Source organism: Eptatretus burgeri, chromosome 16, assembly GCF_056783735.1.
Source record: "Eptatretus burgeri isolate ZD-2024b chromosome 16, Ebu_testis_v1, whole genome shotgun sequence".
Taxonomy (NCBI): domain Eukaryota; kingdom Metazoa; phylum Chordata; class Myxini; order Myxiniformes; family Myxinidae; genus Eptatretus; species Eptatretus burgeri.
In genome coordinates this window covers 57,200,030-57,216,276 of record NC_140976.1, presented here as the reverse complement: position 1 = coordinate 57,216,276, position 16,247 = coordinate 57,200,030, and positions in this window count along the sequence as shown.

The following is a 16,247-nucleotide window of genomic DNA, read 5'->3' as shown; positions in this document are numbered from 1 at the left end:
GAAGCAGCGATCGACGTGCTGCAAGCGCTCTACGTGAAGCCCAAGAACGAGGTATACATATGACATCTTCTCAACACACGCAAGCAAGCAGCCGGGGAGACAATCGATCAGTTCCTGCAAGCTCTGAATCAGCTGGGAAAAGACTGCAGCTTCCGGGCCGTAAGCGCCGAGGAACACCGAAAGGAAGCCACACGGGAGGCATTCATCCAAGGACTCAGATCAGCCCACATACGGCAACGCTTACTAGAGAAAGCGCAACCCACTCTTGACAAGGTAGTCGATCAGGCACGAGCGATGGATACGGCTCAGCAGCAATCTGAGTCATTTGGGACACCGATGCTGCTAATGAACCGATGCTATCCAAGGCTATCATCAACGTACGAATTAACGGGCATATGGCTGAGGCACTGATTGATACCGGTAGCTCTGAAAGTTTCGTCAACAGCTCGCTAGTGAAGGGCAGGAAATGGATAATCCACCCGACTGACAATACGGTATGCATGGCCGCCACATCACTACAGTCCCGCGTACGAGGGTACTGCAATGTTGAATTGGACGTAAAAGGGTACACGCATCGGGATGTAAGGGTACTGGTGCTTCGTGATTTGTGCGCAGACGTAATTCTGGGTCATAATGTCCTCAAGCAGCACACGAGCGTCGAAATACCCTTTGGAGGAAGCAAGCCTCGTCTAATTTTAAATGCGTTGACCACCGCGGAGGTGACGTCCCCCCAGCTGTTCGCTAACTTGTCGCCGGTCTGCAAACCGATAGCGATTAAATCGCGGCGATATACCACTGCTGACATGAATTTCATCACCTCAGAAATCAAGCGATTACTGGAAGAAGGAATTATAGAACCGAGCGATTCGCCATGGCGCGCACAGGTGTTAGTAACCAGCAGTCAGAACCATAAGAAACGAATGGTTGTCGATTATTCCCAAACGGTCAATCGCTTTACCCAACTCGATGCCTACCCCCTGCTGCGCATAGACGAGATGGTCGAACGCGTGGCCAATTATAAGGTATTCAGCACCATCGACTTGTGAAGCGCCTATCATCAAATTCCCATCCGAGAGGAAGACAAACCTTACACCGCATTCCAGGCAGGGAGGCGCCTCTACCAATTCAGGAGAATACCTTTCGGTGTCACGAATGGGGTAGCTTGCTTCCAACGGGTTATGGACGACATCATCTCAGATGAAAACCTCAAAGACACTTTTGTTTACGTGGACAATGTCACAGTGTGCGGTAGGGATCAGGGGGAACATGATAGGAATCTGGACAGATTCTTGAGCATTGCTAGAAAATATAATCTGACTCTCAACTACGAGAAATGCGTATTCTCGGCAAGGTCAATTGACCTTCTCGGCTACACGATAGCCGACGGCACGATTAAGCCTGATCCTGAACGATTGCGCCCACTTCGTGAGCTACCCCCACCTCAGGACCTGCAGGCAATGCGCCGGGTGATCGGCATGTTCGCTTACTATGCGAGATGGATTTCGCAATACTCCGAGAAAATACATCCCCTAGTGCATTGCAAAAACTTTCCACCAGATGCCGCTGTTGTAAGAGCTTTCCACAACCTCAAGGATGATATCAGTAAGTCCGTGGTTTTATCGATCGATAGCTCGGTGCCCTTTGTGGTGGAAACCGACGCTTCAGATCACGCCATAGCTGCTACACTTAATCAGTCTGGGCGGCCGGTCGCGTTCTTCTCGAGAACTCTCTCTAGAAGCGAGCAGAGACACTCAGCGATAGAGAAGGAAGCGTACGCCATCGTCGAAGCGCTGCGGAAATGGAGACATTATTTACTGGGAAACCACTTCACGCTCGTTACGGACCAACGATCCGTGGCATTCATGTTTGATGGGAAAATAACGGGAAAATTAAGAATGAAAAAATTATGAGATGGCGGATAGACCTAGCTTGCTACAGGTACGACATTGTTTACCGGCCCGGGAAGGAAAACCCTGCTGCAGATACCTTCTCTCGGGTCTACAGTTCGGCAACAATCAGTCAGGCTTTGCAAGACCTACACGTGTCTCTCTGCCACCCAGGGGTAACCAGAATGGCACATTTCGTGCGCAGACAAAATCTTCCCTATTCTGTTGAAGATATTAAACAAATGAATGCTTCATGCCCTGTTTGTGCTGAACTAAAACCCAGATTTTATGGTGCGGCATCTGGCAGACTGATCAAGGCCACTTCTCCCTTCGAGAGACTAAACATCGACTTCAAAGGGCCCCTGCCGACCGAGACAGACAACAGATACATATTCACCGTTGTTGATGAATATTCAAGGTTCCCTTTCGCATTTCCGTGCTCGGATATGACCTCGGGCACTGTCGTGAGATGTCTCTCTGACCTCTTCGCTATGTTTGGGAAACCTTCGTACATACATTCAGACAGAGGGCCGTGTTTCATGTCGGCCGGGCTAAAACAATTCCTACTAGAGCTCGGCATAGCAACTAGTCGAACGACGGGTTACAACCCACAGGGAAACGGGCAGGTGGAGCGGTATAATGGAGTTATTTGGAAAGCTGTAACTCTGGCGCTGAAATCGAGAGGACTGGGCCCCGAGCGGTGGGAGGTTACTCTTCCCGACGCTCTGAATTCCATACGCTCTTTGCTCTGCACGTCCACCAATGCAACTCCTCACGAACGAATGTTTACTCACCAGCGACGTTATGTTGACGGTCAAACGGTGCCCAACTGGCTGACCCATCCCGGAACAGTGTTCATGAAACGCCCGGTACGACAAAGCAAGTATGAACCCCTGGTGGAGGGGGTCGAACTCATCGATACTAATCCAGAGTATGCTCATGTCAGGCTCCCGGATGGCAGGGAGACCACTGTGTCGGTTCGCCATCTGGCTCCTTCAGGTACTCCTCCCGCAGGTACACCACCTTCTGGCACTCCTCCTTCTGACATCCCCTCCCCAGGTGTTCCCCCCCCAGGAACTCCACCGGGCGACGGGGCTGCCGCGTTCCACCCGAGAGCGATCGAGGAGTCATCCCCGGCACAAGTCGAGGCTCACCAAGAGGATCGGGAGTCTCCCTCAAGTGAAACTGCCATTTACTCCCGGAGAGGTCGACGAATAAGGCCCCCTCAACGACTCAATCTGTAAAGGGGATTATCGGCATTCTCGCTGCTCATGCTCCTATATGCTCATTATATCATATATCGATGCTCATTTCCATGCTCCTACAACTCAAAATAATCACTGCTTGGCATGTATGCTTCTGTAGACCTATTAGTCCGCGTTGCTTGAAATGTATACTCCTATAGTGCTAAAGCAATCATGGTGCGTAAGATGGGCCCCTAGTTGCATTTTAAAGGTGGGGAGAATGTGGTGAATTGAGGTGAATTGAGGGACATGACGCGGGATCACATGTTGTGCGTCTCGCGTATAAGGGGAGGTCTCCGCGACACGGGGTGATTGTCCCCGGGGCATTGCCATTTACATCGGCTGTTCACTTGATGCTCGTTGACTGAAGGTGCTCATTGACTGGTGAGAATGGAGATTATATCGAACTCCGTGCTTACGCGGATTTAGTCTGCAATGATTAATCGCACATGTATACGTTACTGCTTATGTACTCCTAGCTGAACCTGTATTCCCCGGTGTGCCCGCAGAAGCGGCTCCAATCAAATGGAATAAAGCCTAAACTCTGAAGGTTCTTCTCTCGCTCTCATTACAATTACATATTAAAACGAGATTGAGAATTACGTTGCAATGCATGTCCTCTACCGATGTGATACAAGTCCAAAAAGGGCATAACTCTGTGAAGAAATGATGAAACGCCCTGAAACTCAAACTTCTTCTGTAACTTATAATAATAAAGCCATGTGCCAAGTTTCTGTTATATACTTCAAATGGTATGCGAAAAAAGCCTGAAAAACCACAGGTGCGACGGACTGACGGACAGATAGAGAGCAAACCCATCGTCCCCTCCGGTGAAAATATAACAGAGTTGAGTGAGAAGTGGGGAGGGGTGAATTATTGTCATAAAACATTAGTGGGACAGTTACCATTCATACTTCATCAAATTTGCATTTGCATAACAGAAGCATTTTGAGAGCTCATAGGATAGCCGAGAGGTATGCAGTGTACTTACTATCGAGCTGTCTCGCCTGGGTTCAAATCTGCGAGCCAGCTATAAACTGTTGTCCTGGTGTTTCGCCTGCAGGGTAATTCATCAATGTGTGCGCTGTCCCTCGGATGGACGTTAATGAGGATCCCGTGCAGCATTAGTGAACGTTGAAGATCCCACGGTGTCCTTCATGAAGTGGAGGCGAACAAGTTACAATTTCCTGCACCTTCAGTCGAACGTCAGGCCTGGCCAGTCAGTTAATGAAAGACGTGAGACAAAGACGTTCTCCAGACCTCACAATAAGATGGTTTTAATTTGGACCATTAAAGATGTGGTAGTAGTTGACTATGAGGAACACTTCTCATGTGAATGTAGTAGTAGTAGTTGTCATGCTTTTTTTTAGAATTGCCACAATTCTATTTAATGTCGCTCGCTCTACTCACCCCTGCAAGTACATGATCAGGACTGCAGTAGGTAAGGTGGAGCATTTTAAGTGAAAGCAGCACCAAGAGAGAGAGGGGGGGAGGGGAAGAAAGAACGAATTACCAAAATAACACATTTATATAAATCAGAGAAAAGTGCCTTGTGGAGAGATATTACAAAGTGCTTCGTTTATGGTCCAGGTTTCCTGAAAATTTCGAACAGTGTTACCATATTGTACCGCCTTATATTCTGAGACGATGCGTGAGCGAATCGAGCCTTTCAGGCTCACAGCACCGTGTTCCAGGCCTGTCGCAAGGGGGGGGGGCATTTTGGTGCAATGCCCCCCATGGTGCATCTGGTGCCCCCCCCCCACTTGTACGCCACCCATTTATGCCCTGTTGCACCCTGTGAACAACTTGGTGTTCAAGGACGAGCGCCCACTGTGAACTTGCTGTTTAAGAGTTCACCTGTGTGAACTAAAACCCTTATTCCAGGTGTTCAACATGGTGAATAATAAGGCGTTCTTGGATAAACTGTTCTTTAATAATGTCCTTCTCTGAATAACAGTCAAGAGATAAGTGTGCGCTTGTCAGCGCATCTCCAAAAGCAATTGGCAAGACAATACAGTCCAAGACCACAAGATAAAAGATAATAACGCCAGCAGCCAAGACCTCGTGTCGAATGTCGATGTTGTGGATGGTTATATATATCGTGGATCATTTAGTTTTAAGGAATAGCCAATCAGCGTATTCGATATGGAGACCCTATTGAGCAGGTTACCTGATTGGTTGTAAGTTAGGTCTAAATGTAATATCGTCATAATATGATAATATGATTAAGGAAAAGACATAAATTTACGTCATTAAAAATGAAGTGCACGTGCACCACGTGAACTTCACAACCCGTCAACCCTCCATCTTACAAAAGTAATTTTATAATAAAAATAAAAAATATGTATTTGAAATTATGCAGATAAAACCTGTGTTTGATGGATGGATCATTTAATAAATAAAACCGTCAAATCTCGCAAGTCGTGGGATTAGTGACGCGAGTCATGAGGGATGAGTCATGGAGAGCGCGAGCTTGCAGCAGGAGAAAAGGACGTGGATGATGGATATACGAAAATGGCTCAGAAAAGGAAAAAATGCAACCGACGAAAATATAGAAGATAATTAAAGACATGTTGTGGGAGGAGTTGGAGGAGGAGGAGGAGGAAAAGATGATCATGTTGATGAAATACCGACAGAAGCTGGCCAACCTGGCCAAGCCAGCAACGTTAGCCCTGCAGCTGGAGCCCCAGCACAGGCAGCCGGGTTGCCATGCTCGGCGGCGGCCTCAGGATCGGGTGTGACTGTCAAGCCGCTCCCGGTGATCTTGGACGTGAGAGACCGAATCAAGTTGTTCTACAGCGGTACCCTGGCCATCTTTTGCAGAACAAGAGTCGCTCGTTTGTGTCCTCGTGGTACCAGACTAATGAATGGCTGGAATACAGTGTGCAGACAGATGCAGCATTCTGCTATCCATGTAGGAAGTTTAATACCGCACGTGGCCCAGTGAACTCTACTTTCACAGTGCGAGGCTACCGGAATTGGAAACATGCCGTTGAGAAAGACAGGGGGTTTCACAAACACGCAACTTCAAAGGAACATTTAACTTGTGTTTTGAGGTGGAAGGAGAATGAGAGGCGCATCGATTGTGGTAAGGAGATTTCCACACTCCTCAATGCTGACCAGCTAAATAGAAACCGGTACTATGTGTCTGCTCTTATAGATGTTGTGGGATTTCTCGCCGAAAATCAGATACCTTTTAGAGGGAGCCTTGATAATTTTGAAGATATGTCAGACGGGCACAGTGGGCTCTTCCTCTCGCTTTTAAACTACACACTCAAAAATGACACCGAGCGAGCCGAAATAATAAAGCATATCTCACGAAACGCAAGCTATACTAGTCCGGAAATGCAGAATGAACTGATCTGCACATTGAGTAATGTTGTGACGGATGTCATCGTGGAAGAAGTAGGCACATCGTGGTTTACCATCAAGGTGGATGGGACGAGGGACCCCACTGAATGTGAGAACATATCAATCATCATTCGCTTTGTATCGGCATCAAATGAAGCAACAGAGCGTCTACTCACAATAGCTACAGCCAACGCTGGAGATGCAAAAACATTGACAGACCTAATAATTGCAGAGCTGACAAAAACAGGACTTGACACGTCAAAAATATTAAGTCAGGTGTACGACGGGGCTTCGGTAATGGCCGGGAAGCACGGTGGGGTTCAAAAGTTGTTGCAAGAGATATTGGAAAGATAAATCCCCTATGTGCACTGCTTAAATCACCAACTCCATCTGGTAGTTATCCACGCACTGGCAGCAGAGAAAGCTGTCACTGATTTCCTCGAGGTTTGTTGTTGCCTGTACAAATTCTTCAGAAAGCCCACTGTTGCTGCACAGTATAAAGGTGAGCGGTTAAAACAACTTCTTGATCAAAGGTGGACGGGACATTTAGCCACCGTGTCTGTGATCATAGGATCTTTTAAATATATCACATCCTTACTGTCGGAGATTGATGCAGAGCGCGCCTACGGTGCAGAGATGAGGATGGAGGCTATTGGGCTTTTGCAGGAAGTCTTTGGGCCTGCCTTCATGTTCATTGCTATCTTTGTACAAAAACTGCTGATGTTGTTCGATGGCCCTAACAGACTCTTGCAGGCAGAGGACATGGACTTGCTAACGGAGTTGGAACTGGTGGCGAGTGCTACAGAGTGCATGACGAAACTCCGCTCTGAGGATGAGTTCACTGATCTGTGGAACAATGCCAACGATGCTCGCATTTCCACACCTGCACCACCAAAACGGAGACGCACAATGCATAAGAACTTGGAACAGTTTGTAGTTCTGGAGACTACAGGACAAAACAATGACAATGACAAGACCGAACTGCAGAGGGTTTTTTTACAGCGCAATTGACACTGTGCTTGGCGAGATCGCTCAGCGCTTCAGTGAGCGCAACACACAACTCGCCCGTTCACTCGCTGCCTTGAATCCTGAAAATGGCACGTTTTTGGATCCCCACTTGCTCCGGCACATCATGACATTAACAAAGTCAACCATCAGTGAAACAGAGTGTGTGGTTGCAAAGCAGTTTATTTGCTCACAGACAGAAAAGCAGCCAAACGAGAGATGGACAACACAAAAACTCCTCTCAACATACCACAAAACGCTGGAAGCCATGCCAAGTGTAGTGACTGCTATGAGACTTGGACTAACATTTGATGCGTCCACTGCCATGTGTGAAAACTCATTCTCAACATTGAGGAATATCTTCACTGACCATCGACGGTCCATGCGCCATGCACGCAAGGCACAACTGGTACGGCTGGCCTTCGAGACAGACCTCACACGGAAATGCCTGAATGAATTGAAGGAGAAGGTCCTCACAAGATTCCACACCGAGACACGTCGCCTGCAGCTCTTCTGACAGTGAGTACAGTGGTATAAAAACTATACGAGGAGTTCAGACTGTGTGTGTGTGACTGCTGGTGATGCGTGTGTGGTTGTGGTTGCAGTGTGGTTGTGGTCAGCACCCGCCATGGTCGGCTGCTCTGTACTTCTGATGTTTAAGTTAAATGTTGTGTTTGGTGCTTTGCATATCCCATATCTAGTGCTTTGTGCATAACCTTACCTCTGTGTAATTGACTGCTTTAAATGCGGACCTTGTGGTATCTTCAGGCTGGGCGTATTTGCTGTTGATCGTTTAACGTGATGATCGCAGGTCATAGCCTACTGTATATTATTTCAAAGTGCACTGATTCTGGTGCCAACCTCCCCCGTTTAGTCATTGTATCTCTGGTATATTAATTTTTCTAATGCCAATTCTTCACAACACCTTGTATAAGTGCACCTGAATTGGTGCCAATTGTCTAATCATTGAATATCTGCATTGTGAATGTGCCAGTTTGTTGCGGCTCTCCTGCATTCGAATAATTTTAGGCCAAAAACATCGGAACATATTAAATCTAGCTGAGATCAATTTGGTTAGTATGCGCCGACAACCTCAGTATAGATGTGCCAATGCTGCATGAATACAATAGTATACCGGGTTATCAAAAAATTAAATATAATAATTGTGCCCCCCCCATCCAGTTCATATGCCCCCCTTAATACTGAGCCCTGGCTCCGGGCCTGCCGTGTTCCATCATCACATTCCTTTCAATTTTTGCCTTCCTAGTTTTATATATTGCCATCTTTGCACAAGTTAAAATTAAGTTGACAAGGAGATCTCTTGACCTGCTCTGCTTCTTCACCGGGTGTCCGATGATGAAGAGTGTTGGTGAGAAGTGAAGCCAGAAGCGCAAAAGTAAGTTTTTCATCAGTAACAAAATTGGCTGAAGATGGCGACATTGTAGGTACATGTGAAATACCGTTTCTCTTTCACCACAAAAGCAGCATTCCTCTGCAATGTTTGTGAAATGCCGCATCATAGCTCCAGAGCTTAAGGAACCATGCAGCAATCTCCAACTTAAGTCCGCCATTGTTCTTGGTGTTGGGTGAAGATAGAGTGAACCCCAACATGGATGACTTTGAAAAGTAAGTGGAAGAATCTCACGCCAGGGAGTATCCCGTCAGGTTGCAAGAGCCGTGTAGTGGAGCGAGTGCATCACCAGCAAGCATATGTTCTTCCTTGACAGCCCACGGAATGACATTTTAGCTGTGCCAGGGGGCCAACCCATGTTGTGTGCGGGTGATAGCGAAGGGAGCTCGCAATATCGTGGTTCAATTTTAAAGTCCATGAAGTTGCTGCTGGATATCTGCAAAGTTCTGTCACCCTCATTGGAACTAGGTATGCCAACCAATCAGGAGGCAAAGACATTTTAACCTCTTGGAGTATACTTGAGGGGATTCTAATTGTCCGTAGGCCCATTTTCACTGCGAGTTTCTCTGATGAGAGAAGGCCTGTCTTCCTATCATTCAGAAGGTCTGTCACTGTGGATATATTACCAGTCAAGAGCTTCCTTCTTAATGAGCATGAAACCAGGGTTGGGCCTTGCAGAAGAAGGATGAGAAAGAGTGGTTCTTCAAACAAGTCTTTGCTTGGAGAAGGATCTGTTCTTTTCATGTTAGCAACATGCCAAGGCCTTGATAAAAGAGAGTCAATGTCGAACTTGACAGGTTGTGTGAAGTAATGGTAAAAATATGCCTTTCATACTCAAGATTTAAAACTTTGCTGAAAAAGTACGACGCCAATGAGCACCATTGCGGTGCAGGATTCGCATACAGGTAGCGTTGAATGGTCTTCAGCCTCGATGTGTGGTGGTGGCCTCGAAGGCAGGGAAAAGACTGTCTACCTTCATCCAAGGGCAAGCTAAGAATGCCCAAGGGAACCCAGTGTTTGCCATTACAAAAGTAGTCCAACAGATTCCTCTGCATCTCAACCAGAAACTCCTTGGAATGCTTATGCAAGAGATCTTGAACATCAACTTTGGAATGATAAATTGTTTAATGAGGAGTGATTTCCCTCTCATGACAGGACTTTTAGCAGCCCACTCCAGTCTCTCAACTTTGCTTCTATCTTGTCCCCTAAAGTGTTCCAGTTGACAAGTGGTGAGCACCCACTTGAGGTGGACAAATGCACCCCCAAGAATTTTAGCTCATTGCAACTCCATGTCAATTACTGAAAAGGTTTTGGGAACTCTGTGATCTGCAATGGTCCAATCAGAAGCCCAGAACTTTTCCTCCAATTTATTGGCACAGACGATGCTGTTGAGTAGACCCACTGACAATCATAAACGGCTTGCATGTCCCTTGCACTGCTGGCAAAAACAAGGATGTTGTCTGCATATGCAGAAAATATGAGGGAGAGTCTGTTGTTTGGTACCACGATGCCAGTTAGCCTTCACCTCATCAAACAAAGGAAGGGTTCGATGCAAAAGGACTAAAGTTGGCCGGCCAAGGGACATCCTTATCTTATTCCTCTTTTAAATGGAAAGGGGGTGAACAAGTGACCATTGTCTTCAATTAGGCATTCTGCCGACATGTACACCGTCTGGATCATGCCTACATATCTTCTCCCCAACCCAAAAGTTAGCAGGGTCTCAAAGAGGTAATCATGGTTCATTTGGTCCAAAGCTTTCTCTTGATCCAAGGAAAGGAATCCAACTTGAGTCTTAGTCTTTTCCGCATACTGTATTACGCCTCTGACCAGGGATATGTTGTCATATATTGTTCTGCCATGGATGGCGTATGACTGGTCAGGGCTGATTAATTTTGGTAACACCAGTCCCAGACGAATTGACAGCATTTTTGCCATGATTATGTCGTCCACGCAGAACAGATACTGGCCGATAATTCCTTATGTCTCTCAAGTCACCCTCCTTAGGAATCAAAGCCAAGGTTGCTCGCCTGCAAGACAGTAGCATTTGGCTTGTATCACATGCTTCCTGAGCTACACTAAGGTAATCAAATCCGATCAAATCCCATACTTTGGTGTAAAATTCACAACACAAGCCATCCACTCCAGGGGACTTATCCAGTGACAGGCTATGCAGAGCAATTGTTAATTCTTCCAGAGAAAATGGAGCTTCTAGTCACTCTCTCTGTAGTCTGGAGTCACTTCAGGGAGGCCATTCCACAAAGTTCCACAAGCATCCACATCTACCTTCTTACCTGAGTATAGTTGAGCATAAAAACCTCGAATTCGTTCATTAACACGCTCAGGATCATTGAGCAAGGAGCCATCTTCTGCCAGAACACTGGATATCGTCCTAAGTCGACCTTTGCATTTTTCCAAAGTTTTGAGATAACTCAGGGCATATTCATCCTCAATAAGAAACTGCAACCGAGAGCGAACGAATGCTCCTCATGCTTTTATATGACTGCATGCTTTGAGGTTGCTCTTCTTTTACTCATAAGCATGTAATTCAGCAGGGGTAAGTGTGGTCAAGCGACACTCAAGATGCAACAATTCCTCTTCGAGCTTAGCTATTTCCACTCGAATTGCTTTGCTCGATCCATATGAGTATTCCTGGCATAACAATTTCAGCCGTGCTTTCCCAACGTCCCACCAGAGTCCAAGTGAACAAAAATCTCCTTTTCTATCTCTCCAGGCTTGCCAAAAGTTGAACAAAAAAGCTTCATCCTGGACTAAGGCATTGTTGAGATGCCAAAACCCAGTGCCATGCCTTGCCTCAGCCAAGGAAAGCTGAATCCAGGCTAGATTATGATCTGCAAAATGTGCAAAATCCCCTCCAAGAATCACACACTCTTCGTCAGGCAAGGTGAGCATGAATGTCCACATGTGATCAAAGAACCGCACCCTTGCAGCTCTGGAACATGGTGCATAAATGCTGACGAAGTTAACAACAAAGCCTTCAAGCCTTACCTTTACATGTAAAAAACGACCCAAACTGACTTCATTTGAACAAGTATTTCAGGTTTCACACTTGGCGAAAAGAGGAAAGCCACTCCGCAAGATGTATCCGTGAGGTGACTGAAAAAAGCCAATCCTTGCCATTGATTTTCCCATCGGAAGGCAGCCTCCTGGGTTGTGTGGGTCTCATGTAGAAATGCTACTCCAAGTTTTTCCTTTAAACAGAATGACAGTACTTGGTGCAAACGAAATGCATCTTTACAGCCGTTAACACTCAGTGATTCCAGGTGAAGACATAATGCTGTCATTACATATAATGAGAGTTATACAAGGAAAAACACAGTGTAAGCCAACTCATGCTTAGCCCCATAACTTTGCAACTTTGCAAGAAACTTCCTGACTCAGACTTGTTCAGCCAAACCTGAAGTCTTGCTTTTTTGTCCATCTCTCCTCAGTATATGCAGGGAATGAACGAGTGTTTTGTAGTCTTTCCACCACTTTAAAGCAGTCTCAACTTTCTTCCGACTGTGCAAACTTTGCTCAAGGAACTCCAATATTTCATGGCCAGGAATACACGAATGATGCCCTGAGGGCAGTTCCGATTAAATGCCCGTTAATGATCCTTGATCCCCTTCCCAGTCACCGATGCTCTCCTCATCTTCGCTGTCTGGGAGCTCATAGTCTTTCTCCTTTGGTACATCTGCAATGTATGAAAAAACATCTACCTTGTCGTCACTTAAAACCGACTTTGTGCCTTCTCCTGGTGACACAGATGAACACTCCGTTGGGACTAACGAAGCAGTCCTTGCTTCACCGCTTGGCAAAGCTATAGGGATTGAAGATGCTTTGATGGTAGGGACAGGGAGATCATCCGTTTGAGGTGCTACGGTAGAACTGTGCTCGACTTCGCTGTCTACATCTACTGTGGACGTTGTGGCAGCACTCAAGACCTCGGTCAGTGTAGGTAATGCCTTTGTCGCTTGTAAGACCGGTACCTAAGGCCTGTCGCAACAAGAAGGGGTTCTACAGTATATTTTGATGCTTCAGTGGTGGTCCTTTCATGCAGAAATGCTGCCTGGGATGTATCAATCATTGAATTATGATGAATACTCGTTTCAGTTGTTGTTGGTTTGTCTGGATGTACTGTGTTAGCGACAGACATCTCAGTCTCAATTGATTCTGACAGGTCAGGAGATGCTACAGAGTCATTCTTCATGACTGTGCCAGGCTTGTTCATGGATGATCCATCTTTCTGTTCACTCCTCAACAGGTCTTTCATACATCTGGCAGCAAATATTTCCCATGATCTGTAACTTCAGGAACAGCACCTTCTTTAACTTCCATTTGCACCTATTGGGTCACAATTTGTCTCCTCCAAAACACTTGACCTTGCAGATCGCTTCAAGTCCTTGTCGGCTGCGTCTTCAACGTCAGTTCGATCCGCAGTCACTTTGTCTTCTGGTTCTGATTTTCTCTTCTGTGCTCTCTTCCCCTTCCCTACCCTCACTGTCTGCCATTGATCTTCAGCAGAAGAAGGGCCAGGACGAGAAGACAATACAGAAGCTTCTGGAATGACAGTCTTTTCCTTCGGCTTGTCAAGGTACTGAGGAGTACATACTTCTTTTAAGATAGTAGGGCAGTCTGCTCTCATGTGATCCTTTGCCTTACATACAAAACAAGGCTCATTAGTCATATAAAATATCTTCTAACTTTTCCCTTCAAAAGGAATGACAAACGATCCCTCACATTCCATGTCATTTCTCAACTCTATTGAGACCTGTCTTTTGAAAGACAGGATATGATGGAGGGTAGGCTCATGATAACCTTGAGACACAGGCCTGATAGGTGATCTTAGCACTCCCAATCACTCCAGGAAAGGCAAAACTACATTATCATCCATGAAAGGAGGTATGTTGGACAAGGTAATCCGTGTGCGCATTTTTTTAAGCCAACACCATGCCTTTTCTTCGAAGCTGAGCCTCATTTTTTTTCTGATTGTGCTCTTTGTTTTAAGTGGCAGCCAAGCTGTGCACCATCCAATGTGCTAAACTCATGCATGCTGGTGTTAGAGTAAGGTGAAACAATATACTCTTGGCAGAAAAGGTACAAAGTCCACACCTCAACCCTGCACCCTATCCCACTTACAAAAAATCCTTGATCTCGTACTGATAAACTTATGAACGGGTGGTCCTTGCACAACATGTCAGCACATGAATCTGAATGACTTGCAAGTGTGAGACTGCACAAAGTCACAGCATATCCATGAGATCAACCTCACACTCAAGGGCAGACACACCCACAGTAGCTGCAGCGGCTATATTTATCTCGCTCGGGACTTCAAGTTTCACTGTTGGAAGAAAACTAAGATTACTTAAGGCTCGTATTGAGTATTTATTTCTCCAAAGAGGGCTTATGCTCAAAACAACTTACAATGATTGATTGTTGATGTAAGCTTTTGTAATCCCATGTAAACCTTGTTCAGCACAGGGGGCTATACTTTACCAAGATCCCAGGTGGCTGATGCTGATCCAAGCTGTCACTATGAATAGACTTTGCAGATGACTTATTTCAGGCTGCGTGGACATGGAGTACTTACTCGATTTTGTTTTCGTGTTGCGATTACTCATGTCCGGTAGCGGGTGACAGTGGGATTCACTGCCCCGATAGACCGCAGTACCCTGGAAAAGGAAGACGACATACACGCTGACATGATTAAACCATGATTGAAGGAGACTTTCTCTTTGACACAACAGGCTTAATAAATTACTTAAGATTGACCGAGTTACCAACTTGGATGACGTTAGTTGATGCTTGCCTCTAAATGATAGTCTCAACCCCAATGTAGCAACTTTGGTCAAGTTTAACCCCTATTTGAGATACTGGGTACCACGACAAATCATGAGTTGTCACGATATTTCAGCAGTGGCAGTGGGTTGGCTGGATGGCTTAGAGGAACGGAGACATGCTTCTAAGCTCTCTAGCCTGGGTTCGAATCCCGACCCAGCTATAAACGTCATCCCAGTGTTTTACAGGCAGGGTGATTCATCGATGCATGTACCGTCCCTTGCAATCCTCGGATGGATGTTACACCGGGTGTTCCATCTGCTGGCATTAGTTGGTGGACGTTGAAGATCCTAGGGTATCCTTTGTGAAGAGTCTGCGAGCTATACCCAACACCATGAACAAATTACAAATTCCTGCTCTCATCTTCAGAGGGCACTGCATCAGCCGCACCCTCAGTCAATGATGCCACCCCACAAACTTGTGCTGCAGACAAAAGAAGAATAAGAAGCAGTGGCAGCTTAGACAAGAAAAACTTTTGCAAAAGCACTTCTCATTTGAATTAACGAAGAATCTGTGAGGTTAACCACTCTTAAATTATGAGCTTTGTTTGACATTGCAAATGTCCAAGGGCAGGGCACCTGAGTACTCAGGATGTACACAGACATTGTGAGAAATGTTAATGAGTAGACTGACAGAATAGAAAGTGCCTGCATGTGTGAACTATATTATCCCCTGAAATTATTTGCTGTCGACACAATCCATTACACCTAGTATCCACATCAGGGTGACCTGAATACGTGCAGGGAGATCTAGGTGTACCCACGGGATTCTCGCAAAATGCCTTTCATTGAAGCAGAGGAAAGTTGTGTTGAAACGGTTATTCTGTCTGATTGATGGTGACGTACACCTGCACGGAGCGTTCAAAATGTCCAAAAAATGTCATACACTCGTCAAAGAAACGACATCGTATTTTTCCCATATACTCGTACATGTAGTTAGTTGGAGAAAGGCTGCAGGATATTTAGATGTCTTCCTACTTGCCGTGATCTGATCTCTCGAGCCTGGCTTAAAATGTCCTCACAGCTATAAACTACCAATCTGGAGTTCTCCATGCAGATAGAGAGATAGAGAGAGACACAGACAGAGACACAGACACAGACACAGACACAGACACAGACACAGACACAGACAGAGAGAGAGAGAGACATAGACATAGACATAGACATAGACATAGACATAGACATAGACATAGACATAGACATAGACATAGACATAGACATAGACATCGAGACATCAATGTGTGCGCCATTCATCGTAAGGACGTTAAGCCGGAGGACCCGTGAGCCAGCACTGATCGGTGGATGTTAAAGTTGTGATTCTCTCTCTTCGTGTCTTACTCAAAGAGTTGGTGAGTTACCACCGGCACCGTGAAGAAGCCTGCAATTATTGTCACCTTCAGTCGTTAGGCCTAGCCAGCTGGTGCGTTAAAGACTTTAGCAAAAAAAAAGTTTGCACGGACAACCAAAGAATTCATAACAATTGGCGCTATAAATGTAGTTGCAGTAGTTGTAG